Below are 16,208 nucleotides of genomic sequence, written 5' to 3'. Positions count from 1 at the left end.
AAGCATGTCATTTAACTTTCCCAACAACTGTATGTGAGAGGTCGTATTATTATGGATGTTTTACACACGGAGAAGTCTAGGCCTGATCAGAAAGGTCAAATAACCAGGACAAATATGCACACAAAAGATTTATAATCAGAAAGTCTGTCTTCAGAATCATGACGCTTCTCAATCATAATGCTGTATTTTGAGCTCTGTATTATTTCATGAGGGCAGCATGAAGCAATATTCACAACAAACTGTTTTTAGGTTATAATGATATAATGAGAGAATGCAAAATACTGAAAACTATGAAATCTTTTACATAATTAAATTTTTTTAATTTATTGTTTGGGCCTATAGAGTCCATAGTCAGAAGCCTTTTAAATCAAACTTTTTTATATCCATTCAAATTCAGTGGATATACAAAATAAATTTAGTAAGCATTTTGCACTGAGGTGGTTTCTCTTCAGGATGAAATGTGAGATATATTTTAGTTGGTATGTGAGATGTGAAGGAAGAGGAAATGGTTAAAAAATAGAGGAAATGAGTAAGTGACCGTTTCTCCAAAAAAGTCATATTTCTTAGAGGTTTGCGATAAGAAGCATCAAGGAACTGCCTTTTAGTCATGAGAAAAATAATACAGGGGGAAAGTTGTATGTAAAAGCTAGGTTAACAGTCCAGGAATATTTTCAGCAGTGATGCATAGTGGATCAGTTACAGGTTTTCTAGTCAGACAGGGCTGAATATGAACCCTGCCTCTGTGATTTATTACCTGTGTGACGTTAGAGAGGTATCACCATCTCTAAGCTTTGAAAAAGGTCTGTTTTTCTTTTTTGGAATAAAAGGTTAATTGTGATAATAAAGTAGAATAAATGCAAAGTGTCTAGCAAGACTCATGACATAGAACAGGTATTTATTAATGTTGAAATCTTTTTTATCTCCTCTCCTAGCAGCAACACAAACAAAACGAGGGTTATCCTAGGGACCTGAAGGGTCAAGGCAGTTTCACAGTGGGATTGTGTGGTCAAAGTTGCTCAGCATTTTAAAGATTCTTGTTCAGCTTTGCCAAATTGTTATATAAAAACAATATGACAGTATAGGTATTATATTTTAAATTAGAAAACCTGATTTTACTTTGCCTATGGTTATTATATTAATTTGAACCTTTTAGGAAACAGGATGTTTAACTGTGCTAATTGAATCTGAAACATGAATGTATTTCTGATTCTTACGTCATTTTCATCAGTTCCTCTTAATTCATTCTTTAGCTACTGAGGCTTCATTCAGAAATTTTTGAATTAAAAATTTTAGATAGATTAGAGATATGACACAGGTAAATTTTTGATGTTGGTCATTTGTGTATATTTCTTATCAACTGCTGTAGCTGCAACCCTGAGTCCCCGGAAACAGGGTCTTTGTTTTCTCTGTGGCACCTACCACATAGTAGTGGTTTAGTTGCTAAGTAATGTCCACCTCTTGCGACCCCATGGACTATAGCCTGCCAGGCTCCTCTGTCCATGGGATTCTCCAGACAAAAATACTGGAGTGGGTTGCCATTTTCTTCTCCACCGGATCCTCCTGATCCAGGGATTGAACCCAGGTCTCCTGCATTGCAGGCAGATTCTTTATTGACTGAGCTATGAGGGAAGATTTACCACATGGGGGAACCTGGTGGGCTTCCGTCTATGGGGTCACACAGAGTCGGACACGACTGAAGTGACTTAGCAGCAGCAGCAGCAGATAGCAGTATTTAATGAATGACAGAATGGATAAAACAGGTTATTTGTGATTTTATGTACATACAATAGCTATTAAAAGTTTTGAAAATGTAGCAGTTGCCAAGGATCTGGTTAGTAGGGTAGTTTAAAAACTATTGCAGTTGTAGAAATCAAGCATATACAGTAGGAAAAATTAGAAGATACTAGTCTAAGGGTTAAAAGAGGGAAACTTAAGAATATGTAAAGAAATTTGAAGAGAATACTGTAATGCTAATTTAGTGATCACTTTTATCAATGGGCTTACCAGGGGGTGCTAGTGGTTAAGAAGCCGCCTGCCAATGTAAGAGACATAAGAGATGCGTTTTTATCCCTGGGCCAGAAACATCCCCTGGAGAAAGGCATGGCAACCCACTGCAGTTTTCTTGCCTGGAGAATCCCATGGACAGAGGAGCCTGACGGGCTACAGTCCATAGGGTCGTAAAAAGTCAAACACGACTGTAGTGACTTAGCAAATATAAGTGTATTTCAGCTCTTACAAAAGGTGAGAGGACCATGATATGGAATATCTGAAAATGCTAGAGACAAAATACCAAGTGCTGTGGATGGATGAATAAAACATTGCCATTCAAGATGTTCACAGGCTGCTAAGAGAGACAGACAAGCACAGAGCCGTCATGAGAAGTCGACCATGATAAGTGCATCAGAGAGTTATGAACAAAGTGATTTAGGGGCAGGGGTTATGACTCAGAAGAAACTCGAGCAGTTCCAAAGAGCTTTACCAAAGCAGCAACCTTGAGTTGGCTTTTAAGGAAGCTCAGAGCCTACTCATGAGAGCACAGGGGTATGACCTGAATTCTGGGCAGAAGGACCAAGAAGTTTTTAATAGGGCCTATTTGTGCATTTTTTTTGGTATTTGTTGCTAGCTCTATGTGGCCAAGGCATTCAGACCAGCATATTTTATCACAACTTGTACAAAGTCTGGACTTTCCAGGTAGCTCTAGTGGTAAAGAACCCACCTGCCCATGCCGGAGACCCCAGAGACATGGGTTCGATCCCTGGTTTAGGAAGAATCCCCTGGAGAAGGAAATGGCAACCCACTCCAGTATTCTTGCCTGGACAATCCCATGGACAGAGGAGCCTGGTGGGCTACAGTCCATAGGGTTGCAAAAAGTTGGACATTACTGAAGTGACTTAGCATGCATGCACTTCAGTCACTCAGTCACGTCCGACTCTGCGACCCCATGAATCGCAGCACGTCAGGCCTCCCTATCCATCACCAACTCATGGTGTCTACTCAAACTCATGTCCATCGAGTCGGTGATGCCATCCAGCCATCTCATCCTCTGTTGTCCCCTTCTCCTCCTGCCCCCAATCCCTCCCAGCATCAGAGTCTTTTCCAGTGAGTCAACTCGTTGCATGAGGTGGCCAAAGTATTGGAGTTTCAGCTTTAGCATCAGTCCTTCCAGTGAACAGCCGGGACACTTAGAAAGTCTAATCAGTAAATATTGGTTTTTGAATATCTGGGTGAATAAGTGAACAAACTTACCTTCTTAATATGGGACAATAGTTTTATTTTATTTATTTATTTTTAATTTTTATATAATAAATGGTACAAAGCACAATGCCCAAAACATTAACAGTTAAAATTTCACCAGTGAAAAAATACGATAGAATACACAGTTATAAAAAGCTACATTATTTTACAACTGCCTTAGGCTGCAAAAAGAAAAAAAAACCCAATGCCATACCTAAGTTATCCCTCTCTCAGAATAATGCCATTTATGTTATAAACCATGAGCATCCATCAGAAGATGGGAACTGGTTTTGTTAATTCATATATATATATATGACTGTATCACTTTGCTATACACCTGAAACAAACACAACACTGTAAATGAAATATAGTACAATATAAAATAAAAATAAGTAACAGACCTTTGGGACTTTACACAGAGTTAGAGTTCCTATCAGAGGGATAACAGCACCACAGCTGTATTGAATCCTCATGAAGGAGGCACACGAATGACTGGGTTACAAGAGTTGCAGGAATGAGAGCTGCTCACTTCCCAGAAACTATAGCTCACAGAAAGCCAACAAAGGCACGAGATACAGACCATTCACTGATGAATGTGTAAAACTCAAGAAAGTCCACATTATTCCTACAACATGTTGAAAGTGCTTCAGAATTCACACAATACTAATTTTCTTTTGGTTCTGGTTAAATTATATATACCAGTTTATCACAAATGGTAAAATCTGTAACTCTGTTCAAAGTTTTAAAAGATTACTTAAGAATGGTTTCTTGTATTTCTATGCCACCTTTATAGTTCTGGGAGAATGCCACTGAAACATGTATATTAGCATATGTGAAACGAATCTGACGTGGTTGGGGGCTCCCCACCTCAACACTCTGTGGATTCAAGAGGCCGTTCCTTCTGGGACAATAGTTTTAAAATAAAATAATTATATAATAAAATAATTATTGAAGGTTGTGTTTCTTTACTTGATTATGCCTGTGCAGTTTAAAGAAAAATTTGAACTTTGTGAACTCTGATTAACATTCGTCTCATTGGTTTTTAAGAAAACACAGCCGTGGACTTTATTCCTATCATTCTGTTCTTTTCTTTCTGCACTTAATATCTACACTTTCGTTGGTTTGTTTAGATGAATGAGTTCAAATATGTTCCTTTTTTTTTTTTAAAGTCTAAAGTAAAACCTCACTAAACGGAGGCCACAGTACTGCTTATACATGAAGTGATATTTGGGTTGATATTTTTATTTCCCCCTTAGAAGCTGAACAAACATCTATTCTCCATCCTCCACAAGTCAAAACCTACAATGCAGGGATAGGGAATGGGGTGGTATTACCTGTTGCAAAGTGTGCAGTAATATCTGGAGGATTTAGCTGGATTTTAGAGATTGTATTAACATTTGTGGCACAAATGACAGTTGGGTTTATTAAATAGCAGTTTCAGCCAGTTAAGATTTCTCATAGTTTTGAGTTCCTTTTAGTTCCCTTTTCAATTCATATGTCTTCGGAAGGCAAATATACGATTCCTTTCGTGTTTTGTTTTTCCTTTGGAAGCCAAAACAAAACTCTTCAGAACATCATAGTCCCAAAAGGAAGCTGTAAGACTTGGGAGTGTGATCACAGCTACCTTTTTAGGATCCCAAATCAAATCTGGTGTTAAATACAAGAAGCACATTTTTTATTACACAGGACTTCAGGGAGGGTAATAAAATAGCTTTGTGTATTTGTGTTTTATCGTCTATGATCTTCCTTGATTCCCAGAACAGCCTGGAGAGATAAGCAGTGTAAATATTTTCATCCCCATTCGATAAACAAGGCTCTGTCATTTACCTGTGAAAAAAGATGAGTCTTCAAAGTCAGCATCTGATACAGGGGTGAACTGGAGCTAGAACTGACTTGAGTATTTCTGCCTTGATGTTACAAGCCCTGAGGATTTTCTTTTACTGACTTACTTGTAAGCTGTGAGGAAATGTGGGAAGCAGAGGAAAGAGAAAAGTAATGAAATTATTTGCAAATGAGCTTGAAAGGTGGCTAGCATGATGCTGTTGGTATTTGGAGAAAAAGACTTTATTTGAGCATCATGGTAAAATATTACTACCACGTAGAATTCCTAGGTTTTACACAAATTACAAATTCAGTTACTGTCCCAACGTGAGTGGTCTGTGGAATATGGACTGGAAGGAGCATTTTTCAAACTGGGAAAACTAGTGAGAGGTGTAATGTCTATAAGAATCATTGAGGTGGAGGCAGGTGTGGGTGAGGAGAGTGGAGTTAGATGGTGCCTGTGGGAATGGAATTGAAAGGAAGAGTGAGTTTGCGGACAATTATGAACCTGGGTAGACAGAATTTGGTGGCTTATTAGAAAGGAAAGAAGAAAATAGCAAACAGGACTGGACTCTCTTACTCTGAATGACCCTAGTAAAGTTAGCACATACAAGCATAGGAATATTGATGTTTTCTGGCTCCATGCTTTATAGAAGAAGGAAGAGATGATCTCCATAACATGAAACATGGCTCTCTCATCTAGGACAGCTAAGCACTTACCATGAGTCTGCTCAAATATGTAGACTGAGTGAAAGGGAGCCTGGTTTACCCAGTGATTGGTAGTACCCACCTCGGTTGGAAGTGTCTATGGAAATGAAAATAATAATGAGAAAACTCAGTTTTCTATATTATTAGTTTTAAAATGGGGGCTTTTGATATAGAAATACCTAAAAGGATAGGAACAAGGAAACCATGCCAGTGTATCAGATGCCTATTCATAGCAAAATTTCAAGTTACCCTTTGATGCTGAGGCATTATGTGTGGGCCAGGTTTTATTGGGTGGATTTTCTCTTCCAGGATTCCAATCACTGTATTACATAATTGAGGAAAACAATGTCCTTGCTCCTTGGCATTGAAATTCGAAGATGAACTACAGGGATGTATGGCTTTTAAAGTCACACATCTGAGAAAGGCTGTCACTCAGCTAGTGAAACTGTTTTCAGTGGAAAGTTGAAAAGCTGAAGAAAACAATGTATTTTGCTCTATTGTTGATTTTACTATTTAGTTGGTATGTCTCCGACTGTTCACATCACACGATCTTGGGACAAAACACAAGAAAAGTTGATCCAAATACAATTGAGGGTTTGAATAGGTGACAAAATAATAATGACAAAAAAGTTTTTTAAAAAGGAAACAAAATGATAAGAGAGTGTTGAGCTGCTTACTCAAGGAAATTTATCCTGCTCTTATTGTAAGTCAGAAACGAATAAAAGAAGTCAGGATGAGGAATGAAAAAATAGCAATGAACATTATTTTTAAAATTGTGTGTCATTTTGTCATTAAATTAGATGTTATTGCCCAAGGAACCATTTGTTCTTTTCCAAAACAGACAAGGAACAAAGGATGTTTATCTTAATACATCTTTTTTTCCCCTTTGTTTCCTTCAAGGGTCATGGTATACTGAAAAGGCATTCAATCAAGAGAAATCTGGGGGGAGCTGGAAACCATCAAGTTATTGAGGCCACACAGGGGGCAGAAAAGATAGAGGTGGGTATGCTTTTGATCCATCAATCCTGCTATTGAGGGTGTCCCTGAAAATGTCTTTGTTGCTATAGATCCAGAGGAAAGCAAAGGAAAAGTAAAGTGGGAGGTCTTTATTTCAGAAAACAAATCAATATGGTTAAATGGAAGCTTGATAGAGTCTATTGTTAATGTCAAATTAATAGCATGCATGTGGAGAACTTGAGCTACACATTTCCATCCAGTGTCTGCCAGGGACCAGTGATTAGTACACAGACTAAGCTTGGTGTGATATTTACATTCTTAGCTGTGTTTATCTAAATTGTACCTAACAGAGGCAGCTAGCCCACCAAAATAAAGTTTTAAATTTTGTATCGTTTAGAACAGAAGAAAAATGTATAATATTACCTATAAACTTGTGTGTGTGCTCAGTCATGTCCAACTCTTTGCAACCCCATGGACTGTAACCCTCCAGGCTCCTCTTTCCATGGAATTTTCCAGGCAGGAATACTGAAGTGGGTTGCCATTTTCTATTCCAGAGGGTCTTCCAGACCCAGGACCCAGATATCAAACCCCCATCTCTTGCGTCTCCTGCATTGGCAGGCAGATTCTTTACCATTGTGCCACCTGGGAAGCCTTTTACCACTCTTCTAATACTGATCTCCCTAGAGACCATAGTGATAGCTTCATAATCAGTACATAGAAGGAAATAGTTTTGATGACACTAACTGGTAGACATAAATCTCAAATGCTTTTTGAGAAACAGTTTTCTGTGTGCTGCTGATGGCCTCTCTCATCTCAGTGCAGTGTTTTCCCACTGGGAGTTAGAAATTTGCTCCCCTGATACAGTTAAGATGGTAGACCAGAGACCATGGACTAAGTCTCAGACTGCAGGAAGCCTCCTCCCACTCTTGGATTCCATGAGAACAGAGCTCCAAGGGAACAGGAAAATGGAAGACATTATATTTGCTTTGGGCTCATTGCCTGGGTTTCTAAAAAGCAATACAGCTTTCCTATTAACCCGCTGTGATTTCATTTAAACAATAGCAGTGGATTCATTTTCTTGTGTCATCTGAGCATTTTTAGTACTTTTATGTCAACATTTTCAGTTTGTGTCAGTGGAAATTGAAATCTACCTTTAATAAAAGGTAGAACTAATATGACAAAAATTTTTATCAGCATTATATTTCTACATAAACGACTGGAATCTCCATACTGAGATATAACAGCAAGTACATTTATAAACATTAATTTTGTATTTAAGGAAAATTGAAACTAACGTAAAATAATTGACTCTTCATTGTGGATGGAGTGGGTCAGTTCAGTTCAGTCGCTCAGTCGTGTCCGACTCTCCGCGACCCCATGAATCACAGCACGCCAGGCCTCCCTATCCATCACCAACTCCCGGAGTTCACTCAAACTCATGTCCACAGAGTTGGTGATGCCATCCAGCCATCTCATTCTCGGTCGTCCCCTTCTCCTCCTGCCCTCAACCTTTCCCAGAATAAGAGTCTTTTCCAGTGAGTCAACTCGTTGCATGAGGTGGCCAAAGTATTGGAGTTTCAGCTTTAGCATCAGTCCTTCCAATGAACACCCAGGATCGATCTCCCTTAGAATGGACTGGTTGGATCTCCTTGCGATACAAGGGACTCTCCAGAGTCTTCTCCAACACCACAGTTCAAAAGCATCAATTCTTCTGCGCTCAGCTTTCTTCACAGTCCAACTCTCACATCCATACATAACCACGGGAAAAACCATAGCCTTGACTAGACGGACCTTTGTTGGCAAAGTAATGTCTCTGCTTTTTAATATATTATCAAGGTTGGTCATAACTTTCCTTCCAAGGAGTAAGCATCTTTTAATTTCCTGGCTGCAATCAGCATCTGCAGTGATTTTGGAGCCCAAAAAAATAAAGTCTGACCCTGTTTCCACTGTTTTTCCATCTATTTCCCATGAAGTGATGGGACCAGATGCCATGATCTTTGTTTTCTGAATGTTGAGCTTCAAGCCAACCTTTTCACTCTCCTCTTTCACTTTCATCAAGAGGCTTTTGAGTTCCTCTTCACTTTCTGCCATAAGGGTGGTGTCATCTGCATATCTGAGATTATTGATATTTCTCCCAGCAATCTTGATTCCAGCTTGTGCTACTTCCAGCCCAGCGTTCCTCATGATATACTCTGCATATACGTTAAATAAGCAAGGTGACAATATACAGCCTTGACGCACTCCTTTTCCTATTTGGAACCAGTCGGTTGTTCCATGTACAGTTCTGACTGTTGCTTCCTGACCTGCATACAGGTTTCTCAAGAGGCAGGTCAGGTGGTCTGGTATTCCCATCTCTTTCAGAATGTTCCACAGTTTATTGTGATCCACACAGTCAAAGGCTTTGGCATAGTCAATGAAGCAGAAATAGATGTTTTTCTGGAACTCTCTTGCTTTCTCCATGATCCAGCAGATGTTGGCAATTTGATCTCTGGTGCCTCTGCCTTTCAGAAAGGCAATGAAGTGGGTAGAGGCTTATAAACATAATCTCATGTAATCCTCGGAGAAGGCAATGACACCCCACTCCAGTACTCTTGCCTGGAAAATCCCACGGACAGAGGAGCCTGGTGGGCTGCAGTACATGGGATTTGCTAAGAGTCAGACACGACTGAGTGACTTCATTTTCACTTTTCACTTTCACGCATTGGAGAAGGAAATGGCAACCCACTCCAGTGTTCTTGCCTGGAGAATCCCAGGGACGGGGGAGCCTGGTGGGCTGCCGTCTATGGGGTCGCACAGAGTCGGACACGGCTGAAGCGACTCAGCAGCAGCAGCAGCGTGTAATCCTCACAATGACTGTGGGGAAAGTAAGGAAGGCATAGTCATTCCTTGTGAAAAAGTGCACTTTGCCAAGCGCACACATTTGGCTCGTGGGTGGTGAAGTTAGGATTTGAGCCTGATTTTGTCTGATGCTTATGCCTATGTCCTTGACCACCTTGGATAGGGAGATTTGGCATGAGCTAAAAAGTATCTTGTTTTCATCAGGTATTTATAGTTAATGGTTGAAAATATACATTTTTAAGGAACACATTATCCCTTATTCTATGAACTCTAAAAAAGAGATGAAACATTTTTCTGATTCATTTAGTGAGGAGCATTTAACTAAAAATAAAAAATTTAAAAAATAATAAAAGTGATACAAAAAAGAATATAACAAAAATTCACTGAAATACTAAATATAGTAATGTAGAAATCAACAAAATAGAATAATATAACAAAATGATGTTTCTTCTAGAAATGTACAAGTGATTAAATATTGAGAAATTTATTATAATTTCATAGTCACAGACTAAAGGATAAAACTATGATTTTTTTCACTTTCTGATTCCAAATGACACTTGATAAAATGCATCTATAGTTCTTTTAAGAACATACCTTTATAAAATATAGTAACATAGGAATAGAAAGCTGTTTTTAAATGTGAAAAGCAGGAAAAACAAAAACGTTAGATGCTTACAACATGTCCTGTTTCATCACTTATATTTAATTAGCATCATTTTATCCGTTCCGTTCGTTCCTTTGCTCAGTCGTGTCCGACTCTTTGCGACCCTGTGGACTGTAGCCTACCAGGCTTCTCCGTCCATGGGATTTTCCAGGCAAGAATACTGGAGTGGGTTACCGTTTCCTTTTCCAGGGGATCTTCCCGACCTAGGGATCAAACCCGGGTCTCCCGCATTGAAGGCAGACGCTTTAACCTCTGAGCCACCAGGTTAGTCAATGCAATAATTTTTTAAAATAGCTAACATTTAAAAAATTCTTATTGCATATGCTAGAAGCTGTTCTAAATGATTTACAAGTATTAACTCATTTAATTTTCATAGCAGTTCTAGGGAATATTGACTACTGTAATTTTCATTTTACAAATTAGGAAGCTGACACCCAGAGATGCTAAGTAACTTGGCCATGATCACACAGCTAATAAGTTGTGTAGCTAAATAAGCACTCAAGTAGCTTAACTCATGAGTCTTTAATTTTAAATCATATGATATACTGCCTCTCAAAGTTCATGGTTATTGGCAGAGAGATGACATCTTTTTTCCTTAAAAGCGTGTATATATACATTAATTTTTTTTACTAAAAATCCCAAGAAAATTAATTGAAAAGCTGTTAGAAAAAGAAACTTCAGTTAAGTGGCCATACAGAGGATAAATATGTACAAGTCAATTGCCTTTTTATAATAGCTACAAATAGAAAATATGATGAAAAATTTCATTATAATAATAATAATGAAATATCATGTATCTATGAGTAAGCTATAATAGAAATGTATAAAACTTAAATGAAGAAAATAGCATTTGATTGAGAAATGCAAGATAAGATTAGCAGTAATGGAGATTGATATTATATTCCTGGATGAGAATAATAAATATTGTAATGATGTTAGCTTTCCCAAATTAATTTATAAAATTAATGCTATTCCATATAGGACCATAAAAAGAGTTTTAGGGCAAAGTTGGCAAAATGATTATTAAAATTCATCTGGAAGAATGAATAGACTGGGAAAAGCAAATTTTTGAAACAGAGTAATAATGAAAAAGAACTTCTAATTCCAAGTATTAAAACATATAAAATTACTGTTACTAAGACAGTGTTTCAGTATGTTACTATTTACTAAAATAAAGACTTAGGAAAAGCTAAATCATCTTGAAAATTCTCCAAACAGATTTAAGCATACAAGGGTAACATACAATGAAGACTGCATTTCATGTTGGTAGATAAAGTAATGATTATTACAAGAACAAAATCCTGATAGTGAATTATTGTTAGGAAAAATTGTAGCCTTGAATCTTTTATTTATATGAAATTCAAATAAATATTAGATTAACTGAAAAAGAAACATAATGAGATATAACTGAAACATCGGCAAACATAATCTGGTCATAATATGACATCAAAGGCAGAAACCATAATTGGAGATTGATAGACTTGACTGTGGGACATATTAAAACTTTTTTTTACATACAAGCAGAAAGGGGACTCAAACAGCATGCCTAGCACTGGATATGAAAATTCTTTTCAGGATAGAATGAATAGATCAGCAGGTGCTGACTAATATCCCAAGTGCACTACTGTTTTGAGGCTTCATAAAGCAAAGCTCATCATGGAATAGTGCTCATTTGTTGTTGTGCTGTAGGCACAGAGCAAATTCCAAAGATGAAATTCTAGAGATCAGATAATGACGTAGAAGTCAGGATTGTTCCACCTAAAAAGGTCAGCTAAATTAGAATTGTCGCATACAAGAGAATAAGGACTTTCAGCTAGACAGTTTTCTAATTCATACATATGCCAGGGCATTTCATTTCAATAGAAGTGATTTACAACATCATTGAGTAATATCTGGAGTTTTACAATGTGTTAAAACATTTTATCTCTAATAAAAGTGAAATAATTCTAGTTTTCTGTCTTGAATTGTGTGGTGGATAATTGCAGAGAGTGACACAAGGATAAAATGGAGAGAAGTATTTCCTGTTTTATTGTAGAGAATGGTGCAAGAAAGGTTATTCCTTTATCTCCCTTTAAAGTAGCTTTGTTCCTTCTATGCTGGGGCTTTAGGACAAGTGGGAAAAGAAAATGTATTATGATCAATGAACAAGGAAAAAAAGAAAAATAAAACTTTGATTTAATTTAAATATTCCAGGTGATATTAGCCTGGACTGTGATAGTCAATTCACACTAACATAAACAAAGCAGTCATTTTCTGTGCTGGGCCCTATTAGAAAAATTTCTAGACTCCAATCCCCAAATAGACTATTCCAGTGGCTCAGTGGTAAAGAGTCTATCTCCAATGCAGGAGACACAGGAGATGTGGGAAGATCCTGGGTCGGGAGGATCCCCTGGAGTAGGAAATGGCAACCCACTTAAGTATTCTTGCTCTTCCCTGGTGGTTCACATGGTAAAGAATCTTCCTGAAATGCAGGAAAACAAGGTTTGATCCCTAGGTGGTGAAGATCCCCTGGAGAAGGAAATGGCAACCCACTCCAGTATTCTTGCCTGGAGAATTCCATGGGCAGAGGAGCCCGACGGGCTCCAATTCATGGGGTCGCAGAGAGTCGGACACGACTGAGCAACTAACACTTAAAGTATCCATGTGTGGAAAATTCCACGGACAGAGGAGCCTGGTGGGCTACAGGCCATGCAGCTGCGAAGAGTCAGACATGACTGTGTGCACACAGACAGACCAGTCCCAATATCTTGTGAGAAGAGTAAACGGCAGGTACACCAGCTTCCTCGTCTTTCTGTTCACGTTCCATCCCTCTGGGTGTCCCTGGTCACTGCTGTTTGCTCCTGAGGTCATGCCTCCTGTTCCATGCCTCTCTGCTGGTGGCCCCTCACCTGACAGACCCTCCCCGCCCCGTCTCTTCCCCTCGTGGTGTTCTTTTCCATTTCTAGCTTCAAATTTTCTGCTGTTCTGCATTCTGTTACCCTTCTCCTCTATCCTAACCCAACTGTTATTCCTGGATCAAGTTTGTTTCTTCAGCTGTCTTTGTCCACCAACTCTAAAGAGGTTCTTCCCTCTCTGAATCAAGGGGTGGGATTGTTAATAGGTGACTTTTTCTCAGGAAGCTTAGTGGTATTGGGGGTTGGCTAACAGCCATCATCAACGTCCTCCCTAGAAGGACTTTAAGGTACTCAGGAAGTTATATCCTTGGCAGATCCATCCTGCTGGCTTATGAGACATACCTGGAAATGCTTGAATCTAAAGATAAGCTCTAATAACCCTGCCAGACAAAATACTGGTTTAAGCATATATCTTTATTTGTTCGTAGATATGCACTTAGTTTATCTTTGTTTTTTCTTTTGTACATACCACATGGCTTGTGGGATCTTAGTTCCCTGACCAGGGAGCCCTGCAGAGTCCTAACCACTAGGCAACCAGGGAAATCCCTATACTTAGTTTATTTATTATTGACCATCCTCAGAAAAAAAGTTTGGAATAGCCAAAAGAAATGTATAAAGTGTTTTCTTGTTATAAATAATAAAAGCAAAAGAGAAGCTTAGCCATTTTGTGTTAAATAAGAGGAACACTGTCAAACAAGCACACCCTAGAGATAAAGAGATAAATCTTAAGAATTTTCATGCTAGCCAGGCTGTCAACTTTGAAGACTTAAAAAAACAGCAATGACTTTTGAAGGGAAAACTGGGCAACAAAACAAATAAGACCATCAACAAATAAATCGAACAGACACCCTTGTAAAGGAAAGAAAGGGGAATATATACAAAGAAAGGTGGTGGTCTTTGACACTTTAGCACTAATTGTTAGTGATCAAAATAATTGCCATTTACTGCTTCAGTTCAGTTCAGTCGCTCAGTCGTGTCCGACTCCCTGCGACCCCATGAATCACAGCACGCCAGGCCTCCCTGTCTATCACCAACTCCCGGAGTTCACTCAAACTCATGTCCATCGAGTCGGTGATGCCATCCAGCCATCTCATTCTCTGTCCTCCCCTTCTCCTCCCGCCCCCAATCCTTCCCAGCATCAGAGTCTTTTCCAGTGAGTCAACTCGTCACATGAGGTGGCCAAAGTATTGCAGTTTCAGCTTTAGCATCAGTCCTTCCAATGAACACCCAGGATTGATCTCCTTTAGAATGGACTAGTTGGATCTCCTTGCAGTCCAAGGGACTCTCAAGAGTCTTCTCCAGCACCACAGTTCAAAAGCATCAATTCTTCAGCGATCAGCTTTCTTCACAGTCCAACTCTCACATCCATACATGACCACGGGAAAAACCATAGCCTTGACTAGACAGACCTTTGTTGACAAAGTAATGTCTCTGCTTTTTAATATACTATCTATGTTGTTCATAACTTTCCTTCCAAGGAGTAAGCGTCTTTTAATTTCCTGGCTGCAATCAGCATCCGCAGTGAATTTACTGCTTAGTTGTTTGCAAAACTCGTTTTCCCGTTCTTTCATTCAGTGTTTATTAAGCACTTGCCCCATTTACTCTGTGTCATTTGTGGGCACTGAGGATGCAGAGCTAAGGATACTTTGCAGTTCTCCAGGATTTTTGAACTGCAGGATCTAGAGATCTAAAGATCCAGAGAAAAACTGACCAGGGGACTGTGAGGAGACCCAAAGTTCGTCATATCAGGAGTGACTGATGTTTAGTGCTCTAGGAAGGTCCTCAGGTAGGATGTGCTAACTTTCTTCAGTTATATGAGGCCAATCATTTGCATGATTGAGGAGGCAAAACTAGGCTGAGTGGATGGGAATCGGAGAAAGATACATTGAATTAAAGGAAAGGCTGCCTGAAATTTTATAATGGGCTACTTCTGGTACCTGAGATGGTTCCAGAAGCTTGGTACCACTAGGAAGGAGAGTGGCACCAGGGATTCATGCATGAAATGGTGAGGGCTGGGGATGAAGTGTTGGGATTGACTCCTCACTGAAGACAAAATATTCTTGGGTCTATGGTTGAGAACACTGACGTGGGAAGGGCTCCCTTGAAGACAGTGCAGTGAAGGACTCTAAGGAGTGAGGCCCACCAGTTTTGCACTTAACCCTTAGACTCTGTTTTGGTAGTTCATGTTCTGTGTTTTATTAGTATAACTTACGTATTGAGACATTTAAACATTGCTGAGAAGGAGAAGAACAAAGCATAAAATCAACTGCCACCTCTCAGAATTGACACATTTGCTTGAAGTCTTCCTTTTTAAAGAAATAAAATGGTACAATTAGTTAAGTCTCCTTTCAGAAGTATCTATGAATTAGTGCATATTGTTCCAATCCATTTTATACTGTTACCCACAAGTTTATGCAACCATTCCAATATTTAGTCCTGGCTGGAATCAAGATTGCTGGGAGAAATATCAATAACCTCAGATATGCAGATGACACTACCCTTATGGCAGAAAGTGAAGAGGAACTCAAAAGCCTCTTGATGAAAGTGAAAGAGGAGAGTGAAAAGGTTGGCTTGAAGCTCAGCATTCAGAAAACAAAGATCATGGCATCTGGTCCCATCACTTCATGGGAAATAGATGGAAAAACAGTGGAAACAGTGTCCGACTTTATTTTTGGGGGCTCCAAAATCACTGCAGATGCTGATTGCAGCCATGAAATTAAAAGACGCTTGCTCCTTGGAAGGAAATTTATGACCAACCTTGATAGTATATTAAAAAGCAGAGACATTACTTTGCCAACCAAGGTCCGTCTAGTCAAGGCAATGGTTTTTCCCGTGGTCATGTATGGATGTGAGAGTTGGACTGTGAAGAAAGCTGATCGCTGAAGAATCGATGCTTTTGAACTGTGGTGTTGGAGCAGACTCTTGAGAGTCCCTTATACTGCAAGGAGATCCAACCCGTCCATTCTAAAGGAGATCAATCCTGGATGTTCATTGGAGGGACTGATGCTAAAGCTGAAACTGCAATACTTTGGCCACCTCATGCGACGAGTTGACTCACTGGAAGAGACTCTGATGCTGGGAAAGGTTGGGGG

The 16,208-nt window shown here is 39.1% G+C and overlaps 1 protein-coding gene across 6 annotated transcripts in view; it reads left to right on the top strand.

The window, feature by feature from the left end:
- Positions 1-16,208, top strand: part of PKIB (cAMP-dependent protein kinase inhibitor beta) — a 119,573-nt gene that overhangs the window by 19,244 nt on the left and 84,121 nt on the right. For 3 of the 6 annotated variants that reach the window (XM_055433207.2, XM_055433208.2, XM_088840578.1), the window contains exon 2: positions 6,664-6,762. The exons of 2 other annotated variants lie outside the window; for them this stretch is intronic. The gene's annotated coding sequence lies outside the window, so the exon portion shown is untranslated. Of the gene's footprint in view, positions 1-6,663; positions 6,763-10,411; positions 10,487-16,208 lie in introns of all 6 variants that reach the window. One more of the 6 variants, XM_088840579.1, reaches the window with a different exon arrangement.

This window comes from Moschus berezovskii, chromosome 10, assembly GCF_049115385.1.
Source record: "Moschus berezovskii isolate FMDL1 chromosome 10, NW_MosBer_1.0, whole genome shotgun sequence".
NCBI classification, from domain to species: Eukaryota; Metazoa; Chordata; class Mammalia; order Artiodactyla; family Moschidae; genus Moschus; species Moschus berezovskii.
The sequence above is the reverse complement of the archived record's forward strand: the minus strand, read 5'-3'. Positions and strand labels throughout refer to the sequence as shown.